The sequence below is a fragment of the Oryzias latipes genome, chromosome 3, assembly GCF_053564925.1.
Source record: "Oryzias latipes strain Hd-rR chromosome 3, Olatipes_Hd-rR_3.1".
NCBI classification, from domain to species: domain Eukaryota; kingdom Metazoa; phylum Chordata; class Actinopteri; order Beloniformes; family Adrianichthyidae; genus Oryzias; species Oryzias latipes.
Window position 1 is genome coordinate 33,361,592 of NC_136239.1, and position 12,162 is coordinate 33,373,753.

Consider the following 12,162-nt stretch of genomic DNA (forward strand, 5'->3'; position numbering starts at 1 on the left):
CTCTTTTTCTTATCATTGCAGCAGCTGCACCTTTGTACTAAAATGGCCAGCAATGAAAGTTCTTCCTAATGCCTTAGTCACATGCACCCATGCAGGGGTTGATCCATACGAGTGCTCCGGGTTTCTGGGTTGTCCAGGCCCGTGGGAGTAGCTGCATCCTAAGGGGAACACCGATGTGTCCACAGTTCCCTTTATGCTCATTCAGCCACCTTGAAGGAACAAACCATTGTCTTGCGTGTGGTAAATGTATAGTGAAGTAATTGTAAACATAACATAAATTGCACTCACTTCTGACGTATGGGTGATGCTGCCATATGACGCCCTAATGCCACACCAGTATTTAGAAGGTGTGCACACTGGCACCTTACTGACCGTGTGCAAATGCTGCACACACACAGTGTGCAGGTGATACATCCGTGGCTATAGGATGCCCACACAAACTATTCTCTAAATCAGTGTTTTTCAACCAGTGTGCCGTGGCACACTAGTGTGCCGTGGGAGATGGTCAAGTGTGCCGTGGGAAATTGCCCTCATTAATTAACTGATCTAAAAACCTTTACCATCTCCAGGATTTCAGCTCTCTGTTCATCCAAACAGGCCCTGATAAAACACTGAGGAGTTAGGAATATAAAAGATCGTAAAATACTTTTTCTTTGCATTTATTTTATTTTATTAAAGACATTTTGATAAGAATGACGGTACAGTACCGCGATTCAGCTGCACCTTCGGCTGTATTTTGGAAAAGTCCCGTCCCTTTAACTGTCTCCACCAATCATTCTTGGGGGGCTTAATCACATGTCATCAGTCTGACCAATCAGAAGTGGTTAAAGTCTTCACTTCCTTGTCCCGATTTAGCTCGTAAAGTCGCTCAGTTCTACCAAAAATACCAGCTAAAGCTCGTCTTTAGCGGTGTAGCTTCCCACAGAATCCGGTATCAGACCGTGGAACAAGTAAACAAAACAATGAAGCTCCGAAAACCGATCTCCGGCTGTTTTATGCACTACATCTCCCATGATGCATTGGGTTGTGAGAGTGACAGCGCACAAGGAGATCTGTTGTTAAACGTCTTGAAACCAACGAACACACATCAAACTGCTTTTAAATCTTCTAACTTAACTTTTATTGCATCTTTTAGAAAAAAACAGCTGCAGTTTCCAGCTTTTTCTGCAACAATTATCTCAAAAATGCATGTGAGATTGTGGAGGGGCTGTAGATCAATACAGATTATGAGTTTCTCCTTTTTTTTTTTTTTTTGGATGCTGGTGTGCCGCGGGATTTTTTTTAAGGTTAAAGTGTGCCGTGGCTCAGAAAAGGTTGAAAAACACTGCTCTAAATGACTAATTTCCTGATTTCTAACCGTTAAGGCCCGTACACACCGGGACGAATATTCGCCAGGCGTTATTCGCCAGCGTTTTTCGCCACGTTTTTTGTGTTCACACCCAGGCGATTTTCGCTGACGATGAGTGGAGTGAACATGCAATTTCATTCCCTGACATTAGATGGCGCTTAATGTAAAACAGAAATACTCCTGTACACAAGGTGGCGCTGCGCAACTTTACGCTTCTTAAAGTCACTTTTCACTCAGAAGAAGAGAGCAAGTATTTACGCGCTTGTCAGAATCAAACAAAGAAAACATGAATATTTCAAGCACCAGTAGCTCCAACTGGTGCTTGGTTCGGGGATGTTTTAGAATGTCCGTCATTATTGCTTCGCGGCTGTGTAGACGCTACTTGGCGTCTATCTTCTTCGCTGGTATGTGTGCTCAGCAAGGCAGTTTTGTGTTTGAGCGCCCCCAAGTTGTGTTTTACTGTAACTTCAGAAGCTCCAGACACGTGAGCAAAAGCGCCATTCTCATTGGTCGAGTAGATTTCGACGCGACGCGTCGAAAAAAAAAAACGAACCCGAGGCGTTTTTTTTTTTTGACGCTTTAACGCGTGGCGTTTTTTCGCGTCGGTGTGCACACTCTCATTGGGGCCCTTTGTTTAGTCACGAGGCGTTAAACGTCGGCGAAAATCGCCGGCGAAATTCGTCCCGGTGTGAACAGGCCTTTAAGGCCCGTACACACCGGGACGAATATTCGCCAGGCGTTATTCGCCAGCGTTTTTCGCCACGTTTTTTGTGTTGACACCCAGGCGATTTTCGCTGACGATGAGTGGAGTGAACATGCAATTTCATTCCCTGACATTAGATGGCGCTTAATGTAAAACAGAAATACTCCTGTACACAAGGTGGCGCTGCGCAACTTTACGCTTCTGAAAGTCGCTTTTCACTCAGAAGAAGAGAGCAAGTATTTACACGCTTGTCAGAATCAAACAAAGAAAACATGAATATTTCAAGCACCAGTAGCTCCAACTGGTGCTTGGTTCGGGGATATTTTAGAATGTCCGTCATTATTGCTTCGCGGCTGTGTGTAGACGCTACTTGGCGTCTATCTTCTTCGCTGGTATGTGTGCTCAGCAAGGCAGTTTTGTGTTTGAGCGCCCCCAAGTTGTGTTTTACTGTAACTTCAGAAGCTCCAGACACGTGAGCAAAAGCGCCATTCTCATTGGTCGAGTAGATTTCGACGCGACGCGTCGAAAAAAAAAAACGAACCCGAGGCGTTTTTTTTTTTTGACGCTTTCACGCCTGGCGTTTTTTCGCGTCGGTGTGCACACTCTCGTTGGTGCCCTTTGTTTAGTCACGAGGCGTTAAACGTCGGCGAAAATCGCCGGCGAAATTCGTCCCGGTGTGAACAGGCCTTTAGGCTGCACACAAGGATCATGCACTTATCACATGAACAGCACTAATGGGCCTCCTGCGCAGGGCAGAGGTTTTGGGGAGGGTTGAAAAATGACAAATCTATATGACACACCTGCGTCCCTATATTACCTTTGCTCGTTGTTTAAATGTTTGCTAAGACCTGTCACCTGCAGCATCCCTGTAGAAAAAAATGTACATGAACATCTGCACTGCATGGTCTCAACGAGTGGTCTACAAATCTTTAAAATAGTGTGCAGGCCACCTGCTTGGCCCTTACCAATGTGCCCAATTTTTACCCACAGCCAGGCCTTATCCACCCCGTATCCACCTGTTGTGACCAACGCATTACTCTTAGCCGACAACCTATCTTTAAATGAGACCATTAAAAGGAGATAATGAAATTAATTGCAAACGATCTGGGATGCTATTTGTATTTCCTTATGTGTTTACTGGCCCCTTGCTAAAAAAGCGTTTCCAATTAAAACAAATTGTGGCCTTGACATTGCAGCAAACAGCTTTTTGCTCTCTGAAGACACTGATGTGTGTAATGTGTTCTCCCTAAAGAGCTTTTAGTGTCTGGCCGTGAGTACAACAATGTCACTTGTGTAAGAATAAAAGCATACGCACTTTAAAGTTGTTAATGCTTTTTTTTTCTCTGATGAAAGGACAATTAGAAAGGCTGATGCTCAGTGTCTCATGAGTGTGTGCTTTCTCAGCAAGCCAGTATCATGAAATGAACTATGAGGTTCCAGTTTTTCTTTTTGTTCTTCTTTTTTCTTATCGCTTTGGTTTATGCATCTTCACTGTCCTTCTTTTATCTCCATTCAAACCCTTAAAACCAACACAGAAAAGTCATCATAACTCAACAAATTTAAAGATGCGACAAATATACCACAAACAGGCTGAGTGAATGAAAGATTTATGAACAGTTCAAATGGAGTACTTAGAATGTCTTGTCTCTAAGTTTGCGCCTGTTTCGTCTCACATGTTTCTTTAATCATTTCAATCAATTTTTATTTTATTGTTTTGGGGGTTCTTGGTAGTTTAAATGTTGGGCAAATGATTACCTGTAAAGCAAAACAAACTGAAATCTGGTTTACTCAAATCTAGTTATTTATTAGGGTACAAAGCTGTGCAGCATCTTCAATAGATAGAGCCTTGAAGTTAGAAGTAGAGCAAAAGTGAGGCAATTGAGGAAAAGAGCAACAGAACAGTTAGCTAGGAAGAAGCAGCGCCCCTGCTCTCTGTCCCAGAAACCTTTTTAGATCCATGGACAGGCCAGTTTGCACATATCATTCCTTCCTCAAAGTCCTACTAGTGAGAAAAGTGTTTTTTGGTGTTTGTAACATGTTCTTGTAAAGTCCTACTAATGAAAAGAGTGTTTTTGGTGTTTGTAACATGTTCTTGTGGCATTTTTTTGATGATGGACGACAAGCATTGTGAAAATTTACCTCGAAATTGCATTCCTGAGTGTGTCTTTCTTCAAATCTGTCCAATGGATTAGGACAGAGTGTGATGAGTAAAAGATGTATATCCGGTTACATATAGATGTTAGCATCTGGCTCAAAACTGCATGTATGAAATGCTCCAATGTTGGTCGCCATTTTTGTTGCACCGGTTATGTTAGGTTGGGGGTGTGAGGGCCTGTAAGCTGGAGGGAGTGCGTGTAAAGAGCACAAGATGGAAAGAGGGGTGGGGTTGCTCCGTGCCAATGGTCCCGCCCACAACTCAAATGTGACTTTCTAATCAACTACTGCCACTCTACAGAAACTATGTCCTAAAAACGACACAATATTTTAGATTTTGCCTAAAAAATAACATAATCATAGTCAAAGAACCACTGAGAATGCTTTGAAAAAAAAAAGATCACAAGATGATCAGAGTGGGTCGGTAATAGCATAAATAAACATGATTATTCTGGAACACCCTTATCTGGCTACTTGAGTGTAGTTTAGCTGAAAGAGTTTGGGTCATAGCGCTCCTGAATCATACAGTTCTAGGTTGTGTCAAAATAATTAGTCCACAAAGGAAATTGAGTTTACTTTTATATTGGCTTTGAAAAAAAAAACGTTTGTTTGTGTTCCACTAAATCTTTTTGATATCAGGATCCTGCGATTAATGGTCTTTGATTCAGAGTGAGCACATGGTCAGACTCAGATGCTCATCAGTTCATAACTTTGTTGACTGAATTTCTTGATGCAGATAAAATAAAGAAAAAGGGAGTGTTTCAAAGGCATCTTTACTAGATCCTGTTGGATTTATCAAGTTCTGACTGTAATCTTTTGCTTGTGGCTGTTTTGGAGGCCAAAGTTCTCAGATTAAAGGACAGAATGCCCTCTTTGGGTTTAGAAACGAGCAGCCTCTCCATGTGGAGGAGTTCGTTCAGCTCGTACCTTTACTAATGAACCCCAGCTGGTGAAAGTCAACATGAGATTTGGAGTTTGGCTGATCTCAAAAGGAGTCACCTGAGGGTATCTCCTGGACATCTGCCTGAGTCATAAGTGTCCTCCTGTGCACAGTTACAAATCTGTTTCAGGAAGCTCCAGAAATCCATGATGGACCACAATCACGGTTTGAATCATGAGTCAGCAAGAGCCTGCAGATAGAAGCTGTTCAGATAACACTGAGGGTTGTGGTGTGTCCTGTGGAATTTTTGCAACCCACAAATGTCAGGATGACTCGCCGATGCCCTCGCTGTTGTGCAAAAGCCTTTTAAGACTAGGAGTGACGAGCTTGTCCAATCCCAGAAGTCTCTGTGGCTGACCATAAAATGCTTCCAGATTTGCCTCTCACACACACACTCTCTCTCAAACACACACACTTTCTAACACACACACACATAAACGCTCATTGTAAAGAGTAAAAATGCTTCCAGTAAACCAGCATTTATCATGTAGACATTATTTTTTGAGGTAGAACATAAGGAAAGATTTATGGAAGCTTTTCAACTTTTGAAGGACTCACCCTCAACCATAAGCAAAATATGTTGCTATTTAGGTAAAACACACCCTGACTAACATGGTGAAGACTCATTAACTCATATTTTTTTCACTCAGGCTTTGTGTAGCTCCGTGTTTGTGTGTCATCAAAAAAAGATAGTGGTTTTTTGGGGAGGTCAAATAAGCTGTATTTATGTAGACCACTTAGATGTGGAGGTGAGTACAGACCAGTAGGATGGCTGCAGACTAATCCTTAAGTCGCACAGCAGCTTAGTAGGTTCTGACAGGTCCTCTTTTGAGAGCGACACTCCCACTCTAGTTTTTTCTTTTGCTAATAATCCTCATCCTTAAATACAAATGTAAAAGCAAATGATCCTCCAAGCAGCATTTCAGCCCTTTCTCCCAATCTGAGCATATGTGGAGCACTCCGTGGAATAGGTAATTTATTAAAATCAACCTAATTTTCCATGATATATTAAATTCTTGCCTCAGTAAACAGGGGCTTCATTTTATTGTAGGAATTAGATGCCCACTGCTTGGAGCAATTAGAGACCTGGAAAATGAGGCTCTGACTGGTGTTATAGAGTGATTTGCAAATGACTGTGCAATGAAAAAGATTACCTCAACATTCATTACATCCCAGCAACACAGCTGAGCTGCCATGTGAGCACAAAAAAAGTCATCAGCAACATTAATCTTCACTGCTGAGATGAACAGATGAATGATGTTTTTGGCATTGCAGATCTTTAACACTAAAAAAAGGATCAGTCAGATGATTGTCACAGCCACATTTCCACTGAGTAAAACTAACGAGGTGAAAACAGTACTGCTAACTTTTGTAAAGCGCAAATATATCACTGATTTATGTTTAAGTATCAGACATCTAATTTTCTACACAGTAGGGCACAACATCACATCATCAACAAATGGTCTGTTTTTGAAAATATATCATATCTAAGCTCTACCAAACTATAAGCCGCATTAGGTGAGAAAAATAGTCAAAAAGAGTTTGTCAGTCAGTCCAACTTCCTTAATTGTGTTCACAGTAACTCTAGAACCCGTTTGTAACATGCTACACATTAGCCACATTACTATTCATATGTTAAAAAAACAGCCAAACAAACATTACTGTCACTATGCTAACACCCAAACCACGTTAGCCTATTCAGAATAGCACCCAACCAAACATTTTGGCAGAGCAGCGTACCCCTATCAAAATCGCTCCGACATCAGTTAGGAAAAACCTGAATTAAAGAACGTGACGATTTTAAAATTAAGATAAAAATTTAACAAGAAGACTGTGGTACAAACACAATTTTCATATTGCAATAATTAAAAAAACAATATTTAATGAGCTTTTGAAATAAGATTGTGCTGTGAAATTGAGTAACCGCGTATCCTTGGATGCAAAGAGCCCCACGGAAGTCAAACTAGCTGTTCGTGGACAGTCAGTGGATGCAGACCAGATTACATAGGCATAGATCTGATTCATCAGGAAATCCAGTTTGAATGATTTTTTGTTAAACAATTTTTAATATGAAAAAGAGAGTGTTGGATATTTAGGTATCAAGAAGGTATCAATAAGGTTTATCTTGGTCATTTTGAAAGTTTGCTGGAATATTGTCCTTTTTAGTCATGTTTCATTTTTATTTTATTGGAGATCATGTTCTTAACCGCTGTTAGTAAGTTGCTCAATAAATTTTATCAAATACTTTTTCCAGCCAGATAAAGACATTTTAAAACGATCATCCAAGAGGATATGAGCCGGTTTCATGACTTTTCGAACGGTGAACGTCCAGAAAACCAATATGTCAGACAGATGCAAAAGAAGTAAACATGCCCCTATCTGAATTCCCAGAAGAATCAAAGACTCCCAAGTTGTTTTTGAACTAAAAAAGGGTTTGATGCAGCCAAAAACATTTTTTCTATAATTTTCTTTCATATCAAGATTTAACTGAGGGGGTTCTGGTTCAGGTTACATCAATCGAAGCTTAGTTCTGGTTTGTAAATGACGTCCGTGAATTGGAAACCTTTTCAAAGGGATGCTCCAGACTGCAGGGATATAGCAAGCCAACCAGCGCAACCTCCCTAAGGCATAAGGAAAAAAAGAAAAGATCAAAACTAAAAGATAAAAACTAAAAATAAATAATGTGGTGTATTTAATTGGCAAGTCTACTACATTATTAGATGTCAACGGTTTTGGTGCCTTGAAGGCAACAACCTTGAATGGTGAACCCAAAGCTACGTCTTTTTGACCTGCTTGCATTTATATACAGGAACCTGTGTTTGCCTTGATCATGCTGAATGGGTTCATTCTGAAAACAACCCAGCAGAAAGCAAATAGCTGGGAGCTTAGCTCTCTTCTCATCTAGCCAAACCTCAGCCAGCATTTCTGCGTGGAAACAGGCAAAGCCTGCTCATTGTCATGTTGTCCTCCTTGTTTTGGGGTTGAGGCTAAATTAATCGCAACTGAGTCTGAGGTTCAGAGACATCGGCTCCCACGATGTTTGGCCCAGCACTTGTCATTATATAATTTGTCTGTAGTCTTTTCAACAAACAGGAAGTCCCTTAAAACTAGCACAGGACCTGGCAGCAATGTGTCTCCTCTGACAGGCTCACAGCAGAGAAGTGATGTAGGAAGACAGATTCAAAATGATGTGGTTATGCATGACGGCTGTGACTTTCCTTTAAGGTTTTGGGTTTTTTTCATAGAGGGGAGCCAATGCATTTGGACAGCCTGCCAGCCATGATAGCTCATGCAAGTTCTAACCCACAAACAACATTGTCATTCTTGTATTCCTCTTGCCTCTGGTTTTTCTCCTGAAACACAAGTATATCAACGTGCTCCTACAACTGAGGCAGCATTTCAGTTGGCTTTTCCAGATTTCCATTACTTCTCCTTCCAGTTGTCCAGTGGTTCCAGGTACTGATATTCCACTGCATTTTGCTGCATGATCCGAAGGAGAAGCATTGTTATGGAAGTTGGGTCTGCAGCACCACATTCTATCCTAACTTCATTCAACATGCTCACTGACTGAACACCATAGCTGTCAGCAACGCCACTACATGATGAGCTGTGACACCACTGAACCTAGCAGCGCTTTGTTACCCTGATACACTTAAACAGAGCTCAGGCTTGGCAAAGACACGCTGTCAAGAAAGGAAAGACCATTATCTGCAATAGACACAAAAGTACAGGGGATTCCTGCAGACACGGAGATGATTAAGGGCTAAGTGTCATTCTTCCTGTCCTGGTGTATTTTTATAAAGAGCTCTGTCTTTTTCGGTCCTCTTTACCACACACGCCAAACTCATAGCCTCATCTCCTGCTTCTCACGTGGACGTAGACCCATGACAATGGCGGAAAATCAACCCGAGCCACCAGCTTTAGCCAGCCACACCATTAGGTACTTGAGCCAAAATACCAGCGAGAAAATGAAACAAAATCTACATGAGCATTCAAATGCATGTGAAAGGGATATCAGTGATGAGAAATAAAGCAGATAAGTGTGATTTGTAGTGAAAGGAAAGTATCTATAGAATTCACAAACAACAAATTATTGGTTCTTGAAGCCAGGAAAATTCAACTAGACCACAGTGACACGGTCCTAAATAGCCGTGTCTGCTGTCCAGATGATGATACTGCACGCCGTCCAGTTAAAGTGACAGATTTAGAGCCTCAGATTCTAACTTGGGTCAGCCATGCTTATTCCTAAGTACTTGCACTGTGAGGCTTTTTTAAATATACTTGTCTCCCAATGTTGTGTTGTCATTTCGAAACACAAAGAAGGACTTTGACGTAGAGGAATATTGTTAATAGTTTTCAATTGACAGGTTTGAGTTATTGTTATTGATATAAAGTCATCGTAAAGGTTAAAACTCTCCTCAAGAAACATTTAGTCAAAAAGGTGTCAAATAATGGTAGTTATTGTCACGGTGCCTGTCAGACTCCTCCCCCTCCAGCTCTGCCTGCTCTGCTCCCTGATTGCCACCAGCTGACTTCACTCATCTCATCTGCCTTGCTGCTCAAAAGGAGACCTCACTCATCAGTTCAACGCCAGTTCGTTGGCCCTTATGGATCATCAACCTACCACGAGTGAAGTCAGCATGGATCATCCACTCAGCTGCCCAGGAACCAGGAAGACACCACGGCAAACGCCAACCGCATTAAGCCCTCCAGCCATACCATCAGTCACGTCCACGTCCGGATCGCTTCCTGCCTCGATCAATCTCATCTCTGGAGAAACAAATAAACTCTTCTCATCTCAAAACTCACCTGTCCTTGTTCTGGGTTACAGCATCTGGGTTCCATCCACCTGCAGTATCATGACAGTTATGTGCATAAGCTAATACCGTCTCATGTGAAGACCTCCTATCATATAAAAGTATTTAAATGCTTGCCTTTGATAAAGGGTTAAATACAAACCCAGAAAAGCAATGTGTTAATGTTAAAAAAATAAAATAAAACCCGTTAAAACCGTGACCTTTCATCAGCCACATACCCTCTGTAGGTTTCTCAGTTTTGTGTGGTGAAGTGGTACCGAAGATATACTGAACGTTAGTCGTAATATGTTTAATTTATTTACGGCGCATACAAAGTTCAGGTCTACTTTTTCCCTTATTGTTTATTTAACCTCTAAGCCCCGAGCAAATACTTGATCTAACCCTCTACAACTTCTGTAAATGTAACTAAATGCAACCCAAAATGTGATGTCTATGCATTTGGATGCCAGGTTTTAAGAGGTTTAAGTTGTGTATTTTTATGGCAATTTATGAAAATTGACTGATTTTACATAACAGTTGTGACAGAGGCTGAAAGGGTGATCCATACAGGCAAGAACAAGGCCAAGAACCCCTAAGAAAAAATTATTTGATGTTATTTAAGCATCAGAAACTGTGATTTAAAAAAAATGTTAAATCTGTTTGAAAAGGTTTAGTTGAAATGCAAACCAATTTGTTTGAGCATTTTTTGGAACTTCATCAAACAAAAAAAGTTGTAAAAATTTAGAAAAGTATTTACAGGGTGTTGGTACATAGATTTGCAAAACAAATTCATATTTATTGGAGTCATTTTCTATCTAAATTACAAAAGTCAATATGAACTCTGGCAGTGATGTTGGGAGTCAGTACACCTACTGAATAAAACTGTATATTTTAAATCTGTGTTTGAAGTGTGGGCAAAGCGCTCTCGCCTCACAGCAAAGGCCCTGGTTTGAATCCCAGGAGGTACCTTTTAGTGTGGGGTTTGCATGTTCTCTTGGCTCATGTGTGGGTTTTCTCCCACAGTCAAAAATCATGCTTCACAGGTTAATTGATAATTCTGAATTGTCTCTGGAGTTTAATGTATTTGTGACTGGCAATATTTCCTTTTTGTTTCTGTATTTTTTTTTTTTTTGGCAATATTTCCAACCTTTTGTCCAACAGTAGCCAGGAAAGCTCCGGCAGTAACTAAAAAGGGACTTAGCTGAATCAGATAATGGATAGATGTCTAAAGCATCACCTGTGTTCTATTTAGAGTTGTGGATTTTTGGGCCCAGAGGCAAGACCGTAGTTCTTATTTCATTTATTTTGTCTTGGCACTATTGATAAGTCTCAGGTAAGTACTAGTTAACATGTTTATTTTTGTTGCGATTGTCAATTCTCTTGAATAAATCAAGTTTCTCTTTATCTATTAAAGAGTGGTGACTGATTTGCAAGTTCCTAATTTAATACTCTATATCCTCTTATAAACTTTCTATTTTATAATACAATGTGATTGTCAAATAAATCAACTTGAAGGATGTGGCTACTTTCTTGAAATACCTTACTAATAGGGTGAAATCTATATGAGAAATCTATAGCTGAAACTGTGTTTAACAGAGAGGATGTGTTGCTTTATCGACACAATAAGACAAAAAGTAGATGGACTTGTAAACATTGAAGGAATTGGAATGCATTTCAAATGTCTTCAGTCTGCTCATACTATATATGCCACTTCATAAAATCAAACCACAGCTAGAACAAGCCTCTTTCTCCACCTATTGTAGTACTTTCTTGCTGCCTGATTGATCCAGTTTATTTTTTTTACAAACACACAGACATTTGTAAGAATCGGATTTTAGGCACAGCTGTATCAATAGAGAATCTCATAGTCAGTCTTACTCAAACAACTGCGCTTCTTTCAACCTACACTCTGAGTATCAATTGTGCAGCGGGTAATGAAAAGCAATTATGTAGCCAAACAAAGCCCTAGTGGTAATAGGCTGTTGTTTTATTTCTATCCACAAATCTAAAATAGTTTCTGTTGCTGTGTGTGGTTTTCCTTTTCAAGACAGTACGGGTCATCCTCAGGTCAAGATCCTCTTAACCCCAGTCTCTCTATAGCGTTCTTATGATGAAGGTTTCAACCTAGACGATTTAGATGCAGGCCAGTATGAGAGAAGAGGGGACAGCGGCACACAATCTGCCTGAAATGAGGAGGAAACTGAAGTCGGCTGCTTAGATT